General features: G+C 40.1%; 2 long non-coding RNA genes across 6 annotated transcripts; one reads left to right on the top strand and one right to left on the bottom strand.

Annotated features, from left to right (window-relative positions):
- Window positions 1–4,405: 4,405 nt before the first annotated feature.
- Window positions 4,406–14,603, top strand: LOC140604553 (uncharacterized). The gene is made up of 3 exons (XR_012007358.1): window positions 4,406–4,672; window positions 11,356–11,471; window positions 13,455–14,603. It is a non-coding gene; the product is annotated as an uncharacterized lncRNA (long non-coding RNA).
- LOC140604552 (uncharacterized) lies at window positions 4,745–16,801 on the bottom strand. Of its 5 annotated transcripts, none has more exons than XR_012007354.1 (4): window positions 16,388–16,797; window positions 13,439–13,535; window positions 8,602–8,835; window positions 4,745–4,966 (listed from the first exon to the last, which is right to left on the bottom strand). It is a non-coding gene; the product is annotated as an uncharacterized lncRNA (long non-coding RNA). The 5 variants fall into 5 exon arrangements; XR_012007357.1 differs by lacking the exon at window positions 4,745–4,966 and adding an exon at window positions 6,634–6,754 and having other exon boundaries at window positions 16,388–16,800; XR_012007356.1 differs by lacking the exon at window positions 4,745–4,966 and adding an exon at window positions 7,936–8,391 and having other exon boundaries at window positions 16,388–16,801.
- Window positions 16,802–17,946: the final 1,145 nt, after the last annotated feature.

Raw genomic sequence — 17,946 nt, 5'->3', positions numbered from 1 at the left:
TCTTTTCTTTTTTTCTATTCTTTTCTTTTCTTTTTCTTTTCTTTTTTTTCTTTTCTTTTCTCTTCTTTTCTTTTCCTTTCTTTTCTTTTCCTTTCTTTTCTTTTCTTTCCTTTCCTTTCCTTTCCTTTTCTTTCCTTTCCTTTCCTTTCCTTTCCTTTCCTTTCCTTTCCTTTCCTTTCCTTTCCTTTCCTTTCCTTCTTTTCTTTTCTTTTCTTTTCTTTTCTTTCTTTTTTTCTTTTCTTTCTTTCCGTTTTCTTTTCTTTTCGTGAATATCCAGGTATTCCAGTATCATTTGTTTAAAGGACTTTCCTTTCTCTGTAAAGTTACATTGGTACTTTTGTCAAAAGTTGCGTTGTGTGGGTCTATTTCTGGGCACTTGTTCCGGTTCCATGAATCTATTTGTTACTTCCTCTGCCAGCTTCCCTGTGTTTTGGTTACTGTGGCTTTAGAGTCAACCTTGAAGTTGAAGTATAAGACTTCTAGCTAGACAAATACCCACCATTTGCTTCAACGTGGATGGAACTGGAGGGTATTATGCTGAGTGAAGTAAGTCAGTCGGAGAAGGACAAACATTATATGTTCTCATTCATTTGGGGAATATAAATAATAGTGAAAGGGAAAATAAGGGAAGGGAGAAGAAATGTGTGGGAAATATCAGAAAGGGAGACAGAACGTAAAGACTGCTAACTCTGGGAAACGAACTAGGGGTGGTAGAAGGGGAGGAGGGCGGGGGGTGGGAGTGAATGGGTGACGGGCACTGGGTGTTATTCTGTATGTTAGTAAATTGAACACCAATAAAAAAAATAAAAAAAAATAAAAAAAAAAAGACTTCTAGCTATGTTTTTTTGTTTTTTTTCAAGCTTGCTTTGGGTTTTGGTTTTGGTTTTGGTTCCAAGTCCATGTATATATGTCTGTGTGTGTGTCAATATATATATATATATATATATTACATATATAAATTAAAATACATAATCAATACATATATTAGAGGATCATCTTTCAGTGTCTATAATAAAATCCTCCTGGGATTGGTAATGTATACTTATACTGTATTGTCTGTATCTCCTTCTTGTTTGCTCCTTGTAGTCACCTCAAGAAGAAATTGTATGCGGGGCACCTGGGTGGTTCAGTGTTTGAGCATCTGCCTTTGGCTCAGGTCATGATCCCGGGGTCCTAGGATCGAGTCCCACATGGGGCTCCCCACAGGGAGCCTGCTTCTCCCTCTGCCTGTGTCTCTGCCTCTGTCTCTGTGTCTCTCGTGAATAAATAAATAAAATCTTTAAAAAAAGAAGAAGAAATTTTATGCATCCAATTCCTTGTCTCAGGCTCTGATGTGGGCAAATGAAGGTGCTCTTCATGTCCACTTACCTTTACTGGTCGTATGTCCTGCTTCATGTGTGCTTTCTCTAGCTTAATATTTGTAATATATCATAAACATACCTTTTAAAAGACTTATTTAAGGGGTGCCTGGGTGGCTCCATCAGATAAAGATCTTCCTTCAGCTCAGGTCATGATCCCAGGGTCATGTGCTCAAGCCACCCATCAGGCTCCCTGCCTAGCAGGGAGGCTGCTTCTCCTTCTCCCTCTGCCTGCCACTCCCCCTGCGTGTGCTCCCTCCGACAAATACTCTCTGTCAAATAAGTAAATACAATTTTTTTTTAAAAAGTAAAAGACTTGGGATCCCTGGGTGGCGCAGAGGTTTGGCGCCTGCCTTTGGCCCAGGGCGCGATCCTGGAGACCCGGGATCGAATCCCATGTCGGGCTCCCGGTGCATGGAGCCTGCTTCTCTCTCTGCCTGTGTCTCTGCCTCTCTCTCTCTCTGTAACTATCATAAATAAATAAAAATTAAAAAAAAAAAAAGGAGGGACTCCTTTTAAAAAAAAAAAAAAAGTAAAAGACTTATTTAAGTCTTTGCCAAGTTTATAAGTTGGATGAGAAATCAGAAGTCATTGAAATGCACCATTGCTACCTACTGTCTATATTTCCATGAAAAACTTATTATGCTATGTTTCTACATTTTAAAAAACACATTTATATATCTTCTACCTACCCACAAATGTTTTATACAAACTGTGTTTTAAAGTAAGATTGTATGTGTAACACAACTTTAAAATTGTAATTTGTCGGTACAAATGTAGAGGACTATTGATGTAAGTAGTCATTGGTAATAACTCATTTTCTATATATTACTTATAAATAACACGCTAATATTTTTAGTGTGCAATTAGAATTATTACCCCCACGTTTTTTTTTTCTTGAAAAATGAATATCCTGGAACATTGACAGGGTCCCTTCCAACATCAGAAATATTCCCTGTCTCCTACCTAAGGTCTTCATGTGATCTGAGGCACTACTGCTTATAGACTCATTATAAGACATGTCCATAAAAGCAGGAGATACATATATTTTCACAATTTTTCTTAACTGCAATTTAAAACACTTTTGTGAAAATTATGCACGGGTATGAAGTGTTGAGTGATTTACAGTGATTCATTTTGGATTCAGGGTTGGTGATTTCTTTCCCTATATGACCCCGCATTCCTATCTAACAGATCAACCTCTTATACATGTAGGCTGTTGGGCTCATGGATTTTCTTTTTTATCCAGCTTAAGTTTCTGCCTCAGTTCCTTTGCCTGAGAGCCACCCTGCTGTGCATACCTGGACAGCAAACATCTCAGCATGATCCTTCTTCTAAAAGAGTCCAGAAGATAAGACATGAATGCTACTCGTCCTTTCCCTTCTTCCCATTAATTCATACTTCTCTGCTTGATTTTCCTGAATGGTAGACTTCCCAAGCCAAAGGAATGGCCAAAGGGAAGTCTCCCTGTACTAGTCTAAGAGGACAGAACACAGTAATGTCTCTCACCCTGTCTTTTATATCTGTAACTCATTTCTTCTTAAGCTGGCATTTGTGCAAAATGGTGGATTGACATACTCTCTGCTGGTCCCAGAGGACTTGCTGTCATCCTCATGTTTGTCCCATAGTTCACTGAAGAGGTCAAACATATGCAGTTGATTTACTATAATATATTTTCACAGATGTTATTTGGAGTTTGGTCTGACCAGGTGAAGCAGGATAATTCATTATTAAGTAACCTGAGTTTTTTATGCCAGGGAGCATTTGCATAAAAAAACAAGGTTAATAATTACTCATATTGAGGGAATGGGAAGGGAAGAGGATCTTTTTATATAATAATCTTCTATCCTTTGCTGCCAAGACAGCAGCCACCTGGTCACCCAAGGGAGTTAATCTTCTAGGGTCTACTTCTCCCCCTACCACAATCGAGCAGTGCCACGGAGCTGAATGATGCTCAGGTTTGTGGGACGAGGAGCGTACTGAGGTCATGTAGAGCAGAAATAAGGAAGCAGCTTGATTGGAGGATGGCTGAAACACAGCAGTTCTGATAAATGCAGATGCACAGATTCCACTACTGCTGGTGAGATTATCCGCTGACATTTCTGTTACTTTTGACATTGTGAATAGGTAGGAATATTTTATTGTTAATTTAGCAATTAGACACCGAACGCAGGGAAAAAACAAAACAAAACAGTAGTGTTCTGTTGTTATATTGTCTCCTTATAAACACTGCAGATAAAGTCATCAGAGCTCTCATTTTTCCATATTTCCATGTTGTCAAAGATAGGTGGGGGTGCAAAAGACGGAGGGTTAACATTCCAGTTCCTTCCACCTTCCAGGCCTGAGGGAAACCTTTTAGTTAAATCATGTCATTTAATCCCATTATAATTTGGACGTGTTGTTCATGGCCAAGTTTCAAAAGAAATTAGCTTCAAATCTTGGTATTTTACCAATCCCTGTCCCTCGGAGGGTAACATTCACTTACTCCTTTGTGTGTTGAATTAAAAAAAAAACAAAAAAAAAAAAAACTTAAAATTTCAATTGTCTGTATTATTCAGAAGAATATATTTAAAAGGTTGGCCAACATGGCAGGGATATTAATCCCCGCAGCGAGGAGGACCCTCGTGAGTCGGTTCCAATACCCCACATTTCCTGACTACTTCTGTACAACATCACCGCCTGTTTCCGCAGCCCCTCTCCAGAATGCAGCCACAAAAGGCAGCAATCCAGGGGCTGCTGCTCTCATTGAGCAGGTGAAGTGAGGGAAGATGGATTCTTCTATCATCTCACCAAAGAATTGCTTATTCTATTCAGATTTATAGTGTCTGCAGAACAAGAGCGCTGTCACTCATAATGGCCCTGGCCATTATTTATTTATGAGCGCAGGCAGCGGCTGTGATTCACAGGGCGGCGGGCAGCTGCTGTGCCAGCCTGCCATCCGTCATCGCCTCTTTCTCTGCTAGCACTGTCAGCGCTCCCCTGAAAGCTGCCCTCTCCCACTTCCAGCCTACGCACTCCGCATGTGTTTGACCGTTGCCCTCCAGTTCTAGAAGGGAGCGGCCGGCTCACACACGGGACACGAAGATTGACCACGCACAGCCTACAGGATCATCTTGGGCCCATGAGAGAGATGTGGAACTGCACTTGAGCTAATGGAAAGACCCTCCCTTCCAATCAAGTAGTAGCTGCTGGACAGTGGGCATGGGGTGCCGAGGGCCGTGTGGGGAGAACCTGCCAGGAGTACATCTACACCAAGGAAAGAAGGCAACATGACACAGATGGAGAGGAAGGGATGCCTCCATTCCCACAAATAGGTTATTTTCTTTGTTCCCTTTCTCTGTTTCCTTAAGCCAATGAGAGTAGTGTTTCTGTATCTTGGAATGGAGAGAATTATGATGAATAAGCAGCCAATGCTTTTATTGAGGATGAGATGGGATGGGATACTAGACACAAGTGAGTGAATCCAGAGAGATGAGACCATCCATGATCGAGGGACCGATGCCACCGCAACATCGCTTGTTGCATATGCAAACAGGGCCGGATAAGCTCAGGATATCACATCTAGAGGAAAGGATGAGCCTTTTCTCCAACATCTCCTGGAACAGAGACTGTAGGCAATTTATTTCAAATGAGTGGATACACGTGTCTTTGGTGCACTGTGTTTGTCAGGCTTTGATGACCACTAGATACTATTTTGCTCATTTTAAAAAGATTAAAACTTGGGGAGAATCCTGGATGGCTTAGTCGGTTATATGTCTAACTCTTGGTTTCAGCTCAGGTCATGATCTTGAGGTTGGGATGAGCTCAGGCAGGGCTCAGTGGGGAGTCGCTTGAGATTCTCTCCTTCTCTCCCTCCCTCTCCCTGTGCCCCTCCCTGAAACCCACTCATGCGCACGCTCTCTCTCTCTCTCTCCCTCTCTCTCTCTCTTTCTCTCACACACTCTCTCAAATAAATAAACAAAAATCTTAAAAAATAACATCAAATATTGGGAACAGAAAAGTTGCTATGTACTCCCCGAATCACGCACTAGTAATAGGAGCAGAGTCAGGATTTAAAGCTACATCTGCCTGACCTGAATGGACATTCAATTTATTATTTTTTTAAAGATTTATTTCTTTATGTGAAAGAGAGAGAGAGAGAGAGAGAGAGCTCATGCATGTGGTGGGAAGGAGAGAAACTCAAGCAGCCTCCGTGCTGAGCACTGAGCTTAACATAGGGCTCAGTCCTGTGATCTCTGAGCTGAAACCAAGAGTCAGACCCTTCATGGACCCAGGGGCCCCCACTCTCAATTTATTAATAACACTAATGATGGTAGTTATTTTGATAACTCCAGTAGTTATATTTTTCTGGGATAGAAGACATGCTTGATCAAAAGGACCTCACCCAGCAACCAGCACCTAAAATCTTAAAAATTATATCGCCTAAAATCTTCATTCCTAGACTTTTCTCTGAATTCAGATTTTCTTAATTGCTGTGCTTCTAGGCGGAATACTTAAAATATGTCTAAACATATTATACTGAATACTTTTCTAAAGTCAAAGGGAATTTTTGCCGGTATTAAATTATCTAATCATATTGATTAAAGAATCTATGTTTTAGATTCCTCTTGATAAACCTACATTTTGGAGTCTTATTAAGTCTCTATGTTTTACATAGAACTATTTTATTTATAATTTTTAATACATTGTTTAATGCGAATCTTATGGGACCCCATTTATATATAATTGATTTAATTTTTTTTTTAATTTGAGTTACTTGACACGTACTGCTGTATTAGTTTCGGGTGTGCAGCATAGTGATCCAACATCTCTGAATGTTATGTATGCTATGTTATGCTGTGCTACCATCTGTCACTATACAACCCTATGACAACACCATTATACCCTATGCTTTACCTTTCATTCCCATGACCTATTCGTCCCCATAACTGGAAGCCTCCCACTCCCCTTCACCCATTCTGTCCGACTCCTCACTCCTTTCCCCTCTGGCAACCATCAGTTTGTTCTTTGTTTTTATATGTCTGATTCTGCTTTCTGCTTGTCTATTCATTTGATTGGATTTTAGATTCCATGTGTGAGGGATAACAGGGACTTGTAAAATCACATAATTTGGGAGTAGCAGGGCTGAGTATGTGAAATGCTGAACTTGATGAGGGCAGGAACATTTAAAGACTAATCAGGGAGAGCACGTGACTTTGATTCATTTGCTGCCATGAGGAAAAGGAAATACACTTTACAGGAACAAAAAAATTGTGATTAGTTGAAACATGACTAAACAGGCTCTATTATGAAGCAGAAATATTTATAGACTATTAAATGTAAAAGGAGAGCTCATAAATTCACAAGGATTATAAAAGCAGCTTCCAAGATGCACTCTGTGATGGGCATACTCCGACCTGAAAGTAGTAGATTAACCATTATAGTAGAGAAAGAGAAACCCGAGATGGGTGAAGGATTCCCAAGAGTACACTTAATCCGGTTAATTTATATGATAGGGAGTTAGAAATTTGCCAGTTAGGTTGGTGAAATATTGACAGTGACCTCTGAGGAACTGTGATTATTGAGTCTGTGAGAATCCAGGTGAAGGAATACCCCTATGCTTCATTCAATGTGGATTCTTCTAGAAGAAGCTATATTGGACTCACACATTTTGTTTTTTCTTTAAAGTGGGCAAGAGAAAAGTATCCATAAAATGGGGTTGTGAAAATTAAGTGTGCATCAAAATCATCTGGCATGCTTGTAGACAAACAAACAAACAAACAGAACAGAACAAAACGAAAACACAGATTGTTGGGCTCCAGTTGAAGATTGTTGGGAAGTCTGGATCGGGACTCAAAAATTTATGTTTAACAAATTCACGGTTGATACTGATGCTGCTGTTCTAGTAACTATATGTTGGGAACCACTGGGTTAGCCATGGTGCCCTGTGCTCAGCTAGCCATTTGACATCATATTCCTTTCAGCCATCTGGAGAATCCCAGGTGTTACGTAAGCACACCATTAGGCTGTATTTTTTTAATCTCCAGGCCCAACTGATATAACACTTTCATCAGAATTTCTGTTAACTATGCTGTTGGTAACCATAGAAAGCCTTGGCATTCACTAGCTCTTTTCAAGTTGTCAAGTTGAGTCATGCATGTGCCCTTTCTTCTAACTTCAGAAAAATGGAATTCACTCTAAATTGTTTAGGTAGAAAATAAATTTCCTAATGATTCTTAAGTGAGTCATAGAATCATCAGGATGGCCAAAGGGATATACACGAGGATAAAATCGCAGGGACAATGCTCAAAACGGTAACACCAAACTGGCCTATTGCTGTGTCCTCCTGGAGTGGCTTAACTTGCAAACCATCCTCAATCCAGAACCATATTGCATTGTTAGCCTGCCTTTGAAATCTTTAGCATCATCCCTCCCAGAGAGTAAATTCTCCCCACAGAGCCCTTTGTGTAACATTGCTCACCTCTGCATTGAGGTCTGTGGTTCCATGTGACCTTAAATCACAAATTTGTATCACCAAAAATGAACTAAGAAATATATGTTTCGAACTCTACCTTGGAAATACATCACTTAGAATGTGCGGTCCTATCCAAATTTAGGGAGATGTTCAAAAATCTCAAATGGCCTTCTCAGTGGTTGTTCTGGTTTATTGTATGTTGCAAATGGTGCCAAATCTAATGTGTTAAGACAACAATGGATCATCTTTCATGTTTCTGTGGGCAAACTGGGTGAACTAGGTGCTTCCTGCTTAAAGTCTGTCATTCAGTTGCAGTTGAAAGTGGTTGGGGCTGTGTCCATCTGAAGGCTGGACGAGGCTGGATGTGCAAGATGGCTCACTCACATTGATGTCAGGAGGAGCTGGGGATCAACTGAGGAGTCATCTGGGTCTTCTTATAGCATGATGGCTGAATTTAGGAGAACTCAAGTGAAGAGTAAGTGTGAGGCAAGAGTAAGAAGAAATGTCCAGGGTAGTCCAGAGGATTATCCCTGTATTGGGCCCAGGACCACTTCTATCATTCTCTATGGATCACAGGACCTTCCCAGATTCAAAAGACAAAAGGGTGGCAATATTATATTGTAGAAGAACATGCAGGGGTGGAGTTGTGGTCCTGACCATCTTTGGAATAGTGCTCCTTGAAAGTGGACAGATGGAGTGTACTTGCAGCTAATTCAAAAAACAAACAATGCCCACCACATGTGTGTGTGCTCATGTACACATGCACACCGTGCACATACACATACTCACCTCGGTGTTCCAGTGTTGGTTTCAAATACTAAGGCAATTGTCTTTACAGTTTAGTGTGGAAGACAGAATTTGAGATCTCTCACTGTGATAGAAATAGGATGGAGATTAGATGCGGGACTTCCCTCCCAACCGCAGGTGAAAAGTGAGGTTCATCAACACAGGTTTTCGTAGTGATGCTATCTAGTAATGTACATCATTTCTGCCCAAGTCCTCGGTCAACTTTAAGCCAATTTTCTAAAAAAAAAAAAAAAAAAAGTTTATGCTTCAAACATGGGGTTAGACTTGCCCATCAGATTGATGCTCTACTGTTTTGAAGTCAAACCTTACAAAATTGAATATCCTCATGAATTAGTAGTTTGCTATAAATAATAAACTGCATATTAGAATAATCTTTAAAAATGAAGGGATCCATTCATTCTATGACTTTGCTTCTCAAACATGGAGCCGGTTTCACCTTAGAAAGACAATTGAGTATTTTCCTTATTGATCCTCAATTAGATAAGAAACTAATGATCCTCATTACTCCATCCACATCTGAAAAAAAACAGTAAAAGTGGGCACTGTCATTGTCCATCCCTGTTGAGAAGCTTTATAAACACAGCTTTGCTGTGGAATTGCTGTCAAGCTAAAAGAATTCTAGACAACACTCAAGATTTCTTCACACTTGATTACCCGAGGCGTTCTGTGGACACCCACTAAGGTTATTTACAAGCACTCACTGAGATCACTTAGAACTTCTTCAAAACCCGAGAGCTTTTTTGAATCTTTGGAAACTGCTTCCAAATTCCAACAGTTGTGAAGAAATTATTTCTTTTGAGTACTTGTAAAATAATTTAGTGCCATCATGAAAACAAATGCAGATTGGTATATTGAGTTGTACCGAATGAAAACTGTCTTACATATAGAATTAAAGATTATAAATGTTGAGGCTTTTCATTTTGCTGTCCATCCCTTCACAGTTTGGCATCACTTTGAAGTGAATAAAAGGCTCTGCTGTACTTAAACTAATCATTTAAAATATGAGGATTAAGTTTTAGGATTTGATTAGAGGGAGAAGTTTGTAAGTGTTGCCTTCTTATGCATAAGCATCTACTTAAGTCCTCTACTTTCAAAATGAATGTACCACCCTCAGTTAGACCTGTAACATCAAAGTGCAGGGTTCCTAGGATTTGGCTTGTCCATATAATAATTATCTGTTCTTCTTCTGAAAGAGAGGACAGGACCTGGCATGATGAGCTAAGGGAAGGGAGGGCTGGTTGTTTTTCAGACCTTCAGCCAATCTTTCTGTTTATAGCCCAATACTCTTACCATTTTCCAGAGAATTGGGAGTTCTTCAACAAAAATATGATGACTTCTCAGCCTTTCCCAATGCCATTTGTTTTTTTAGGATCTACTGAATCAGTTATTAATTTACTATCTCCTTTCCATGTTACTATTTTTCTTACTGTTGTCTCAAGTTGCATGTTTTTGTTGAGTTTTTTCCTTTCAAAATATCCGCTTACTATTTTTTAAGGAGATTTAGGAAATAAAAATACAGAAGCATTTTTTTTAGGGTAGAGAGAGTACTCCATGTGGTGGAGAGAGTAATCCATCCACTACTATATGGGGACATGTTATTATTCATTAATCCAAGTCCATATTCCAATGTACAACACCAAGAATGACCCTGATGTGAACTACGGACTCTGGATCATAACAGTGTCACTGTGGGTTCATCAGTCATAACAAAGGTACCATATGATGAGGGATGTTGACAGTGGATTATTATTTTACAAGTACTCAAAAGAAATTTTCAGTGCAAGGTCTGATTGAGATCTTCTCACTCTCCTTCGCTGCCTCCCCTGCTTGCATGCTCTCTCTCTCTCTCTCTCTCTCTCTCAGATACATACATACATACATACATACATACATACATACATACATCTTTGAAAAGAAATACTAAGTGGGAGTTGTTTTGTAGAGAAGAAAATGCATGACTCCAGAAATTCTTGAATAAAGCCAGAGCTATGATTTAAAGAGTTGACTGATGGGATGTAATAAAGCACTTGGAGAAAGCCTGAAGACTGAATGGTTTCAGTCTCCTGAAGGAAACAGTCAGGATTAGTTTTCTATGAGAAGAGAAAGGTATAGAAAGATAAAAGAAATGATTACATCATGCTTTGTGAAAGACATAAATATGTGGTCCAACTGTGGGGCACTGTGGGGTTATAAGAGATGCCCTGATGTACAGATCATATGACTTGACTCCATCAGAAAGTGAGAGATGCTCTCCATGCTGCAGGGTGTGTGATATTGGGCAAAACACTGTCTCCCTTTGTGCTTCAAGGGCCTGGCTGATTATCTCTAGACCCCTTTGGGTTATGCCATGACCTGAAGAGATGGATTGATTTTGGCTTGGACTTACTCGAAACGTTTCTAGGTTAGGTGCTGTCTATAAGCTACCAGCTTCTACATCAAAGGGATCAGCAGACATACTAGACATTGAATATCAGGAATCAGTCATTCTGCATGAAATTTGCAATATACTAGTGTCTTCATCAATTTTCCTTTAGCAGAAAGTATAGTAGAGCCTTAGGAGGAACTGAGGTCCCTACAGCCCACTTCCTAATCTTGATGAGGTCACTAACTTTGATAGTCTTCCCTTCCCGAAACCTGCCTTGCCTGAACACCATATTTAATCAACTCCCAGATTCTGCAGTACCACATTCTAAATATATCTCCACACCATTCTTTGTTCTTTTTCTCCACTTTTAGTGCCCAAGGCGAGCTTCTCACCCTTGATCTTGGTTCTACTGACATATACGTATGGAAATGGTTGGACTCTGAGGCTCCATGTCTTGCTCTCTACATAACCACTAGAAAGTACTAAAGTATGTATCTGTGTCACTGTCAAAGTTATATAAAGATAAAACAATGATTTTTTAAAATGTAAAAGGCATGTCCCTTAGGATGACATAGCTGGACCTGGGCAATCTGGCCACTGTTCCCTTTTCCATTAACCAATGATATATACTTTTCCTCCTGGATCATAAAGGACCCACCACCGAGTTCTCTCTGTTGTAATGCCACCTCATGTGTTTTTGGTCTGTCCATCACCTACCCATTCTATTTTTGAGGTCTCAGCTCTGGCACCATTTCCAGAAATGTTTACTTTACTTCCATTTCTCAGTCTGAGTTGGGTTCTGTCCTTTTCTCTACTTGAGCATCTCTCTAACAATACCTCAGCAGAGCTTATCGCCACCTATTATGTTCATCTAAATGACCTTCTGCAAGCAGGGAGCAAGTGCTGTTTTTGCTACTGCATTCATAGACCCTAGCCTAACTAATCAATAAGTACTCATTGAAAAAATACATGATTTTGTCCTCTCCAGATCATTTGGGGAAAAAAAAAAAAACTTTATGTCCTTATGATGATGCTTGGTACCCTTTGTAAGTGTTCTAGGAAATAATTCACAGAGAGATATTACATCAAAAAATTTAACTGAGTTTCTGTGCATTGATTTGCTAAATTTCAGAGTTTTATACTCACATGCAGCATGCAAAGGTGCATTAAGCAGAAGCATTATCAAAGAAAAAAACTCTCACATTCCGTAAAATGGGAAAGAGGCTTTATTCAGGACTGCCGTCAGAGGGGTAGGGACTACTGCAATGGGGTTTTGCAATACAGGAGGGAAATGAGGCTCTACTCTGAATACAAGGAAAGATAAGGATTTATACCCAAGGAGCAGGGTGGGGTTGGTGCATGGAGAATTACTAAGAGGAAATGTCAGGGATAGGGTGGATTCCGCATCAACTGACTTAGCAGGAACCTTGCCGAACTTGATCTCTTGAGGACATGCCAAGGATGGTGCCTTGTCAAGACTGGCTTAGAGGAGTCAGAACAGAGCTGTTATGGAGAAGGTGGGTATCCATGGCAATTAATGCCAAATGCCATGAGCACAGTCTCATTTATTATATAAGTGGAAAAAATCTCTTTAGAAAAAGATAACTTACTTACTGGCCCATGGAAGTTGTGGTACAGAATATGTATAAACTTTGAATTGGCTCATCTTTTCTCAACACTATAAAAATTATTTCTACCAATAACAGTATAATGCAGATACTATCCCAGAAGGAAATTTTAACAAAATCAGATATATAGGGCCTATAGCTAGCTTAGTCTGTGGATCCTGTGACTCTTGATCTCAGATTGTGTGTTCAAGCACCATGTTGGGTTTAAAGATTACTTAAAAACAATTTTTAAGTAAATAAATTAAAATAAATTTCAAAATCAGAAGTGATTATCATTTGGCAAAGTCTATGACTTCCAGTCTCCTGGATTTTCTGAGGTCCTTTTACCCTGAGATGAATGGAATGTAATCAGGAAATTAGTTTTATTTGATAAAGAGCAAAATTAATTATACAAACATCAAACATAAATTCATTAGTAGAAATAGCATGATGTGAGTATGTATACCTTCAGCCCTTCTCCTTTGTAGACTAGAATCACCACACAATTTCTGAAGAAGCCATAAGCGAGCAGCCGTTGGCCAGATTGTAAATGTAACAACCGATAATCAGTTATTCAAATAAAATCCTCCTGCAAATCACTGGTTAAAAATAATGTGTGTGAGTTTAACAGGGAACTATCTATCCAAGCTCTTGTTAAATCTACTCACTGGGTGGTTTAGTGATTGAGCACCTGCCTTTGGCTCAGGGCGTGACTCCGGGGTCTCGGGATCGAGTCCCGTATCGGGCTCCCTGCATGGAGCCTGCTTCTCCCTCTGCCTGTGTCTCTGCCCCTCTCTGTGTGTCTCTCAGGAATAAGTAAATAAAATCTTTAAAAAAATGTACTCACTGTTCTGTTTCCACAGTCCATTTATTTAAGCCTGATGTGAGTAAAGGAAGAGTTGGAGGAACCGGTTTCACAGGCAACAGGTGACATGTGTCCATTCCTGAATCTCAATGGAAACCACACAAAACAGAAGGAAGGTTTGGTGAGAGATGAGCAATAACCCAACTTTAACTCTCCAAACTCCCCTCCCCGCCTGTCAGTACTCAGCTGGGACATTCGGTTCATTCTGCATTCGCGAAAACATCTCACAATTGCGCGAACCTACCAATACAACTGATTTAGACGACACACTAGCTGGAGAATGATTGAGCAGAGCTCCAAACTCAAAAAGTAACAGGACATGCAGACTTGAAACTCCCGGACTTTTTTTTTTTTTTTTTTTTTTTTTTGATAATTGAATTTCATTCAGTGTTAGCCATTAAAAGAAATGAGTGAAAAAAGAACCATTTCCAATTGCAATTTCAGGAAATAACCAGGATAACATGAACCAGAAATTCACATTCAGAATCACCAATTTTACACATACAACTTAAAAAACATCCTTTATCTTCAGAAGAAGAAATCCCTGCATATCTAGAGCATGAAGCGTGTCAAATCACGTGGTTGTAGATGAAAAACAACAGCTTTTCACTGCTTTATATCTCTGGCCATCTTCATAGTTAGCAGTAGAACATCAATACAACTTTTCTAGAGATGGTGTTAGGTAAAGGTTTCCTAAGTGACATTGTTGTCCTGACACATGAAACTGAAGCAGCCAAAGGGAAAGGCAACAGTCCTTTCGCAACATTCGAACCACCTGTGCCTAGGGGTTTTCTTCAAAGGTGAGCAAAGAGGTCTTGTTTCCAGAGAGAGCGGCGGTCCCTTTCTTTTCACCAGAAGTTTCCAGAAAGTCTGCCCTCAGCCGTGACAGGCTGAACAGCTACCCAGAGGCTCTCGTTCTCCACCGAGATCACGAAGAGTCCTGACACATGTTATCATAGTTCTCCACATAACGATGCAGAATTTCTACAAAGAACACCTGACAAGAACCGTTTCTGGTTGTTTCCTGATATTGCTCCTTTCATCCTTACCAGGATCCTCATCCCCCACCCACACCCCTCCCCACATTAAGTGGTAAATAAAACACATTGCCTGGCTGTTGGAATATTACTATACGAGTTTCATTCACTTCTAAATGGACAGTTTATTTTTTTAAAGATTTTATTTATTTATTCATGAGAGAGAGAGAGGCAGAGGGAGAAGCAGGCTCCATGCAGGGAGCCCGATGTGGGACTCGATCCTGGGACTCCAGGATCACGCCCTGGGCCAAAGGCAGGCACTAAACCACTGAGCCACCCAGGGATGCCTAAATGGACAGTTTAGACAGACAGCCGTTTTTAAGAAGCGAGTTGTTGAGACATCAAGTGGATGCTTTGAATAAAATCTCTAAAACATATAGAAGTAGTACTCCTCCTGGGATTCAGGCTTCTGTACCTGGAAACCATGGAATATTGTTTAGGTATCTAACTAAGAATAACCATCAAAGGGAAATGAAAAGGTCATTTTAGCTCATGTCTCCTCTTTCTTAGACGCCTTGTAATAGAAAAATAAACTCTTTTATTTTTGAAACAAACTATGTTTTTTTCCAGATCTTTCATCTTTCTAATCCAGCTGGAAGCATCCAGAAATGTTAGAAAAAGAGTAACACCAACAATCTTTGTGAAACTGTATTTACTGTGTTTTATATTTTTATTTTCTATATCTTGTGAGTATGGCACTAACTTTAAACTATGGGAGTCCTGTAATACATGTAAAAATAATTCATGATGATAGATTTTGAGAGGCACTTAATGATCGAATGTAGATATTCTTCATGAACACGTAATTGTTCAGTTTCATAGGTTGTTAAAGAGATTACACAAAAAGTGAATTTCCCATATAGATCTGTGTGAGCAATATACGGAAAACATGAGGGGAATGATATGATTCCCTTTCATTCTCCCATGAAACTTTTACTCAGGATTCAGTCTGACTAGGAAACAGCACACATAAAGAGGGGAACCCTATCATTATTTAGGTTGTGGAAATGAAGCAAGAGAGTCATCAACAGGAGTTTGTACTTAAACCTACTATGAGAGTGGGGAATACACCAATGGCTAGAGAGGGAGTGGTCAATTTGGCAACAATGAGTAGAATATATAAATATGCGCTCTCTTTGTTCATGTTAATATGACACTGGAATCATGGAACTCTGTAGTTCCAGGGTCCAACTATTGGTGACCACTATACGTGGACTCTTAGGTGTTTAAAATCATTAAGAGTGTTTTATTTTGTTTTTAAAGATTTTATTTTTTGATTCACGAGAGAGACAGAGAAAGAGGCAGAGAGACACAGGCAGACGGAGAAGCAGGTTCCCTGTGGGGAGCCTGGTGTGGGACTCAGGGATCACAACCTGAGCCAAAGGCAGATGGTTAACCTCTGAGCCCCCCAGGTGTCCCAGAAGTGCTTGTTTTTATGCATGTTTTTATTGCTTGATTTTGAAAATATTTTAGATTTTTGTATTTTGTATGCTCTGTCATAGCCCAGTATCCGGAAACCATGTCTGGCACATAATAGTTACTCAGCAAATGTTCGCTAATAAATTAATAAATATTATTGAGAGAAGCAGATCAGAGGCCTTTCTGGAAAAAGTTGAGACATATGGGTGCAATTCACAAAGCATTACCATTCTTCACTTGGTTCCTGGCAAAGAAAGAACCCTGCCAAGAACAAAGATGTCACGTTTCAAGTTTAATGTTTAAATTAGACTTTCAAAAGCTCATAAGACAGGCCACCAACATATAAAACTTCAGAGAAATTAAGTCCCAAGTGTGGAATTTAAACAAAAAGAGAGAAATTTGGTAAAGTGATTGTAGAATTTTTTTTACTATAATCCATAGCATTAGTAAGATGAAAAAAGACTGGTTTTCTCACACGTCTCAGGAGGTTCCTATAATTCCTTTCCTGATCCCAGTCTCGGCTGAAGAGGTGTGCAGAGGTCGAGAGAAGAAGGAAAAGATATATGGATGGTGGTGTGCGATCTGGGCTCTCACAGCTTGCTCTTGGTGGAAGGCCCCAATGAGTTTCAGGAGCACTAAAAGTCCTGGATAAATTTTGTGAGTTCCATATCAGGAGAATGTCCCTCTTCTTTCGACTGGAATCCTGAAGGGGAACACCCTGTCGTAGGACAGAAGTGACAGTGTGACATACATGGAGGACAGGACCTGAGAAAGCCCAGTACCTGTTCCACCTCAATATTCCAGTGAAACGGAGCCAGCGACGTTCCCAGGGCCCTCATGGGAGACACCGATGTTGCCTAGGAATTGAGGGTTAGTGTTCTGGCCAGAGAATTCTTGTAATAAAGACTTAGGGGGGGATCCCTGGGTGGCGCAGCGGTTTGGCGCCTGCCTTTGGCCCAGGGCGCGATCCTGGAGACCCGGGATCGAATCCCACGTCAGGCTCCCGGTGCATGGAGCCTGCTTCTCCCTCTGCCTATGTCTCTGCCTCTCTCTCTCTCTCTATGTGACTATCATAAATAAATAAAATTAAAAAAATTAAAAAAAAAAAAAAAGACTTAGGGGACTCCACAGCTAAGGGTGCAAGGTGCAGAAGGCAATGAGAAGAGATAGAAGATGCCCTGAGTCTTTGAGGACCAGTCACAGCACAGAGTCAAGGAGTGAGACGGTGGGGTGGGCACAACTCTGTATATTGACCCTGTTGGAGAGAACAGACCACAGGTTACATGAGCTGTGGATCCAGAGCTCACAGGAAGACACACAGGGGTCCAGGAAGCATCAGAAGACAGAAAAGACCAGATGCTCCAAGACTAGGCCAGGATGATAGGAGCTGAGCTCTCAAATCCCCCTTACAAAGACTAGATCACATTCAGAACAAGGGTGAGAAGGAGGAAGGAAGAATCATTAATTCACAGAAATTGCATCTTGAATTTGGCAAAATCTTTTTCCTGCACAACTATTATAAGCCTTAATTGGCCGAATTCCCTTAAAAGAGCAAAAATCAACTTTCAATCTTTGGTGGAATTATGATTTCCAAAGAGAAATCAGTTATCAGGTAATCTGCATGTTTACATTGCTGCTCAACTATAAGGTGATGAATCTTAAACCTGAACAACAATGAGGAGAGCGTACACTTGCTTTTGAATAATTAACTAAGCAACCTTGTGTTCTATCCTAGAAAAAAATGGATGATAAAGTGATGGATTACCCCCAAGAAGATTACAACCTAGTGGGAAAGACAAATATATACATATATGTGAAAAAATTAAAAGCAAGAAAAATTCCTAAGGATAGGTTGAGAAAGTCTCAAATATGTGATGGCAATGGCACGTAGTTGGAAACTGGAAGCCATGAATCCCATTCCTACCCCAACACTCTTTAGATGTGGAAACAGTATGAGTTCTTAAAATCTGCGTGTATGTGGAAGAGTTGGAATACAGTGATTATAATTCTACTGCAAAATTACTTAGCCCTTTG

The sequence above is a fragment of the Canis lupus genome, chromosome 15 (genome assembly GCF_048164855.1).
Source record: "Canis lupus baileyi chromosome 15, mCanLup2.hap1, whole genome shotgun sequence".
In the NCBI taxonomy this organism is placed as follows: domain Eukaryota; kingdom Metazoa; phylum Chordata; class Mammalia; order Carnivora; family Canidae; genus Canis; species Canis lupus.
Note: the sequence above shows the minus strand (reverse complement) of the source record. Positions and strands in the feature narration are given on the sequence as shown.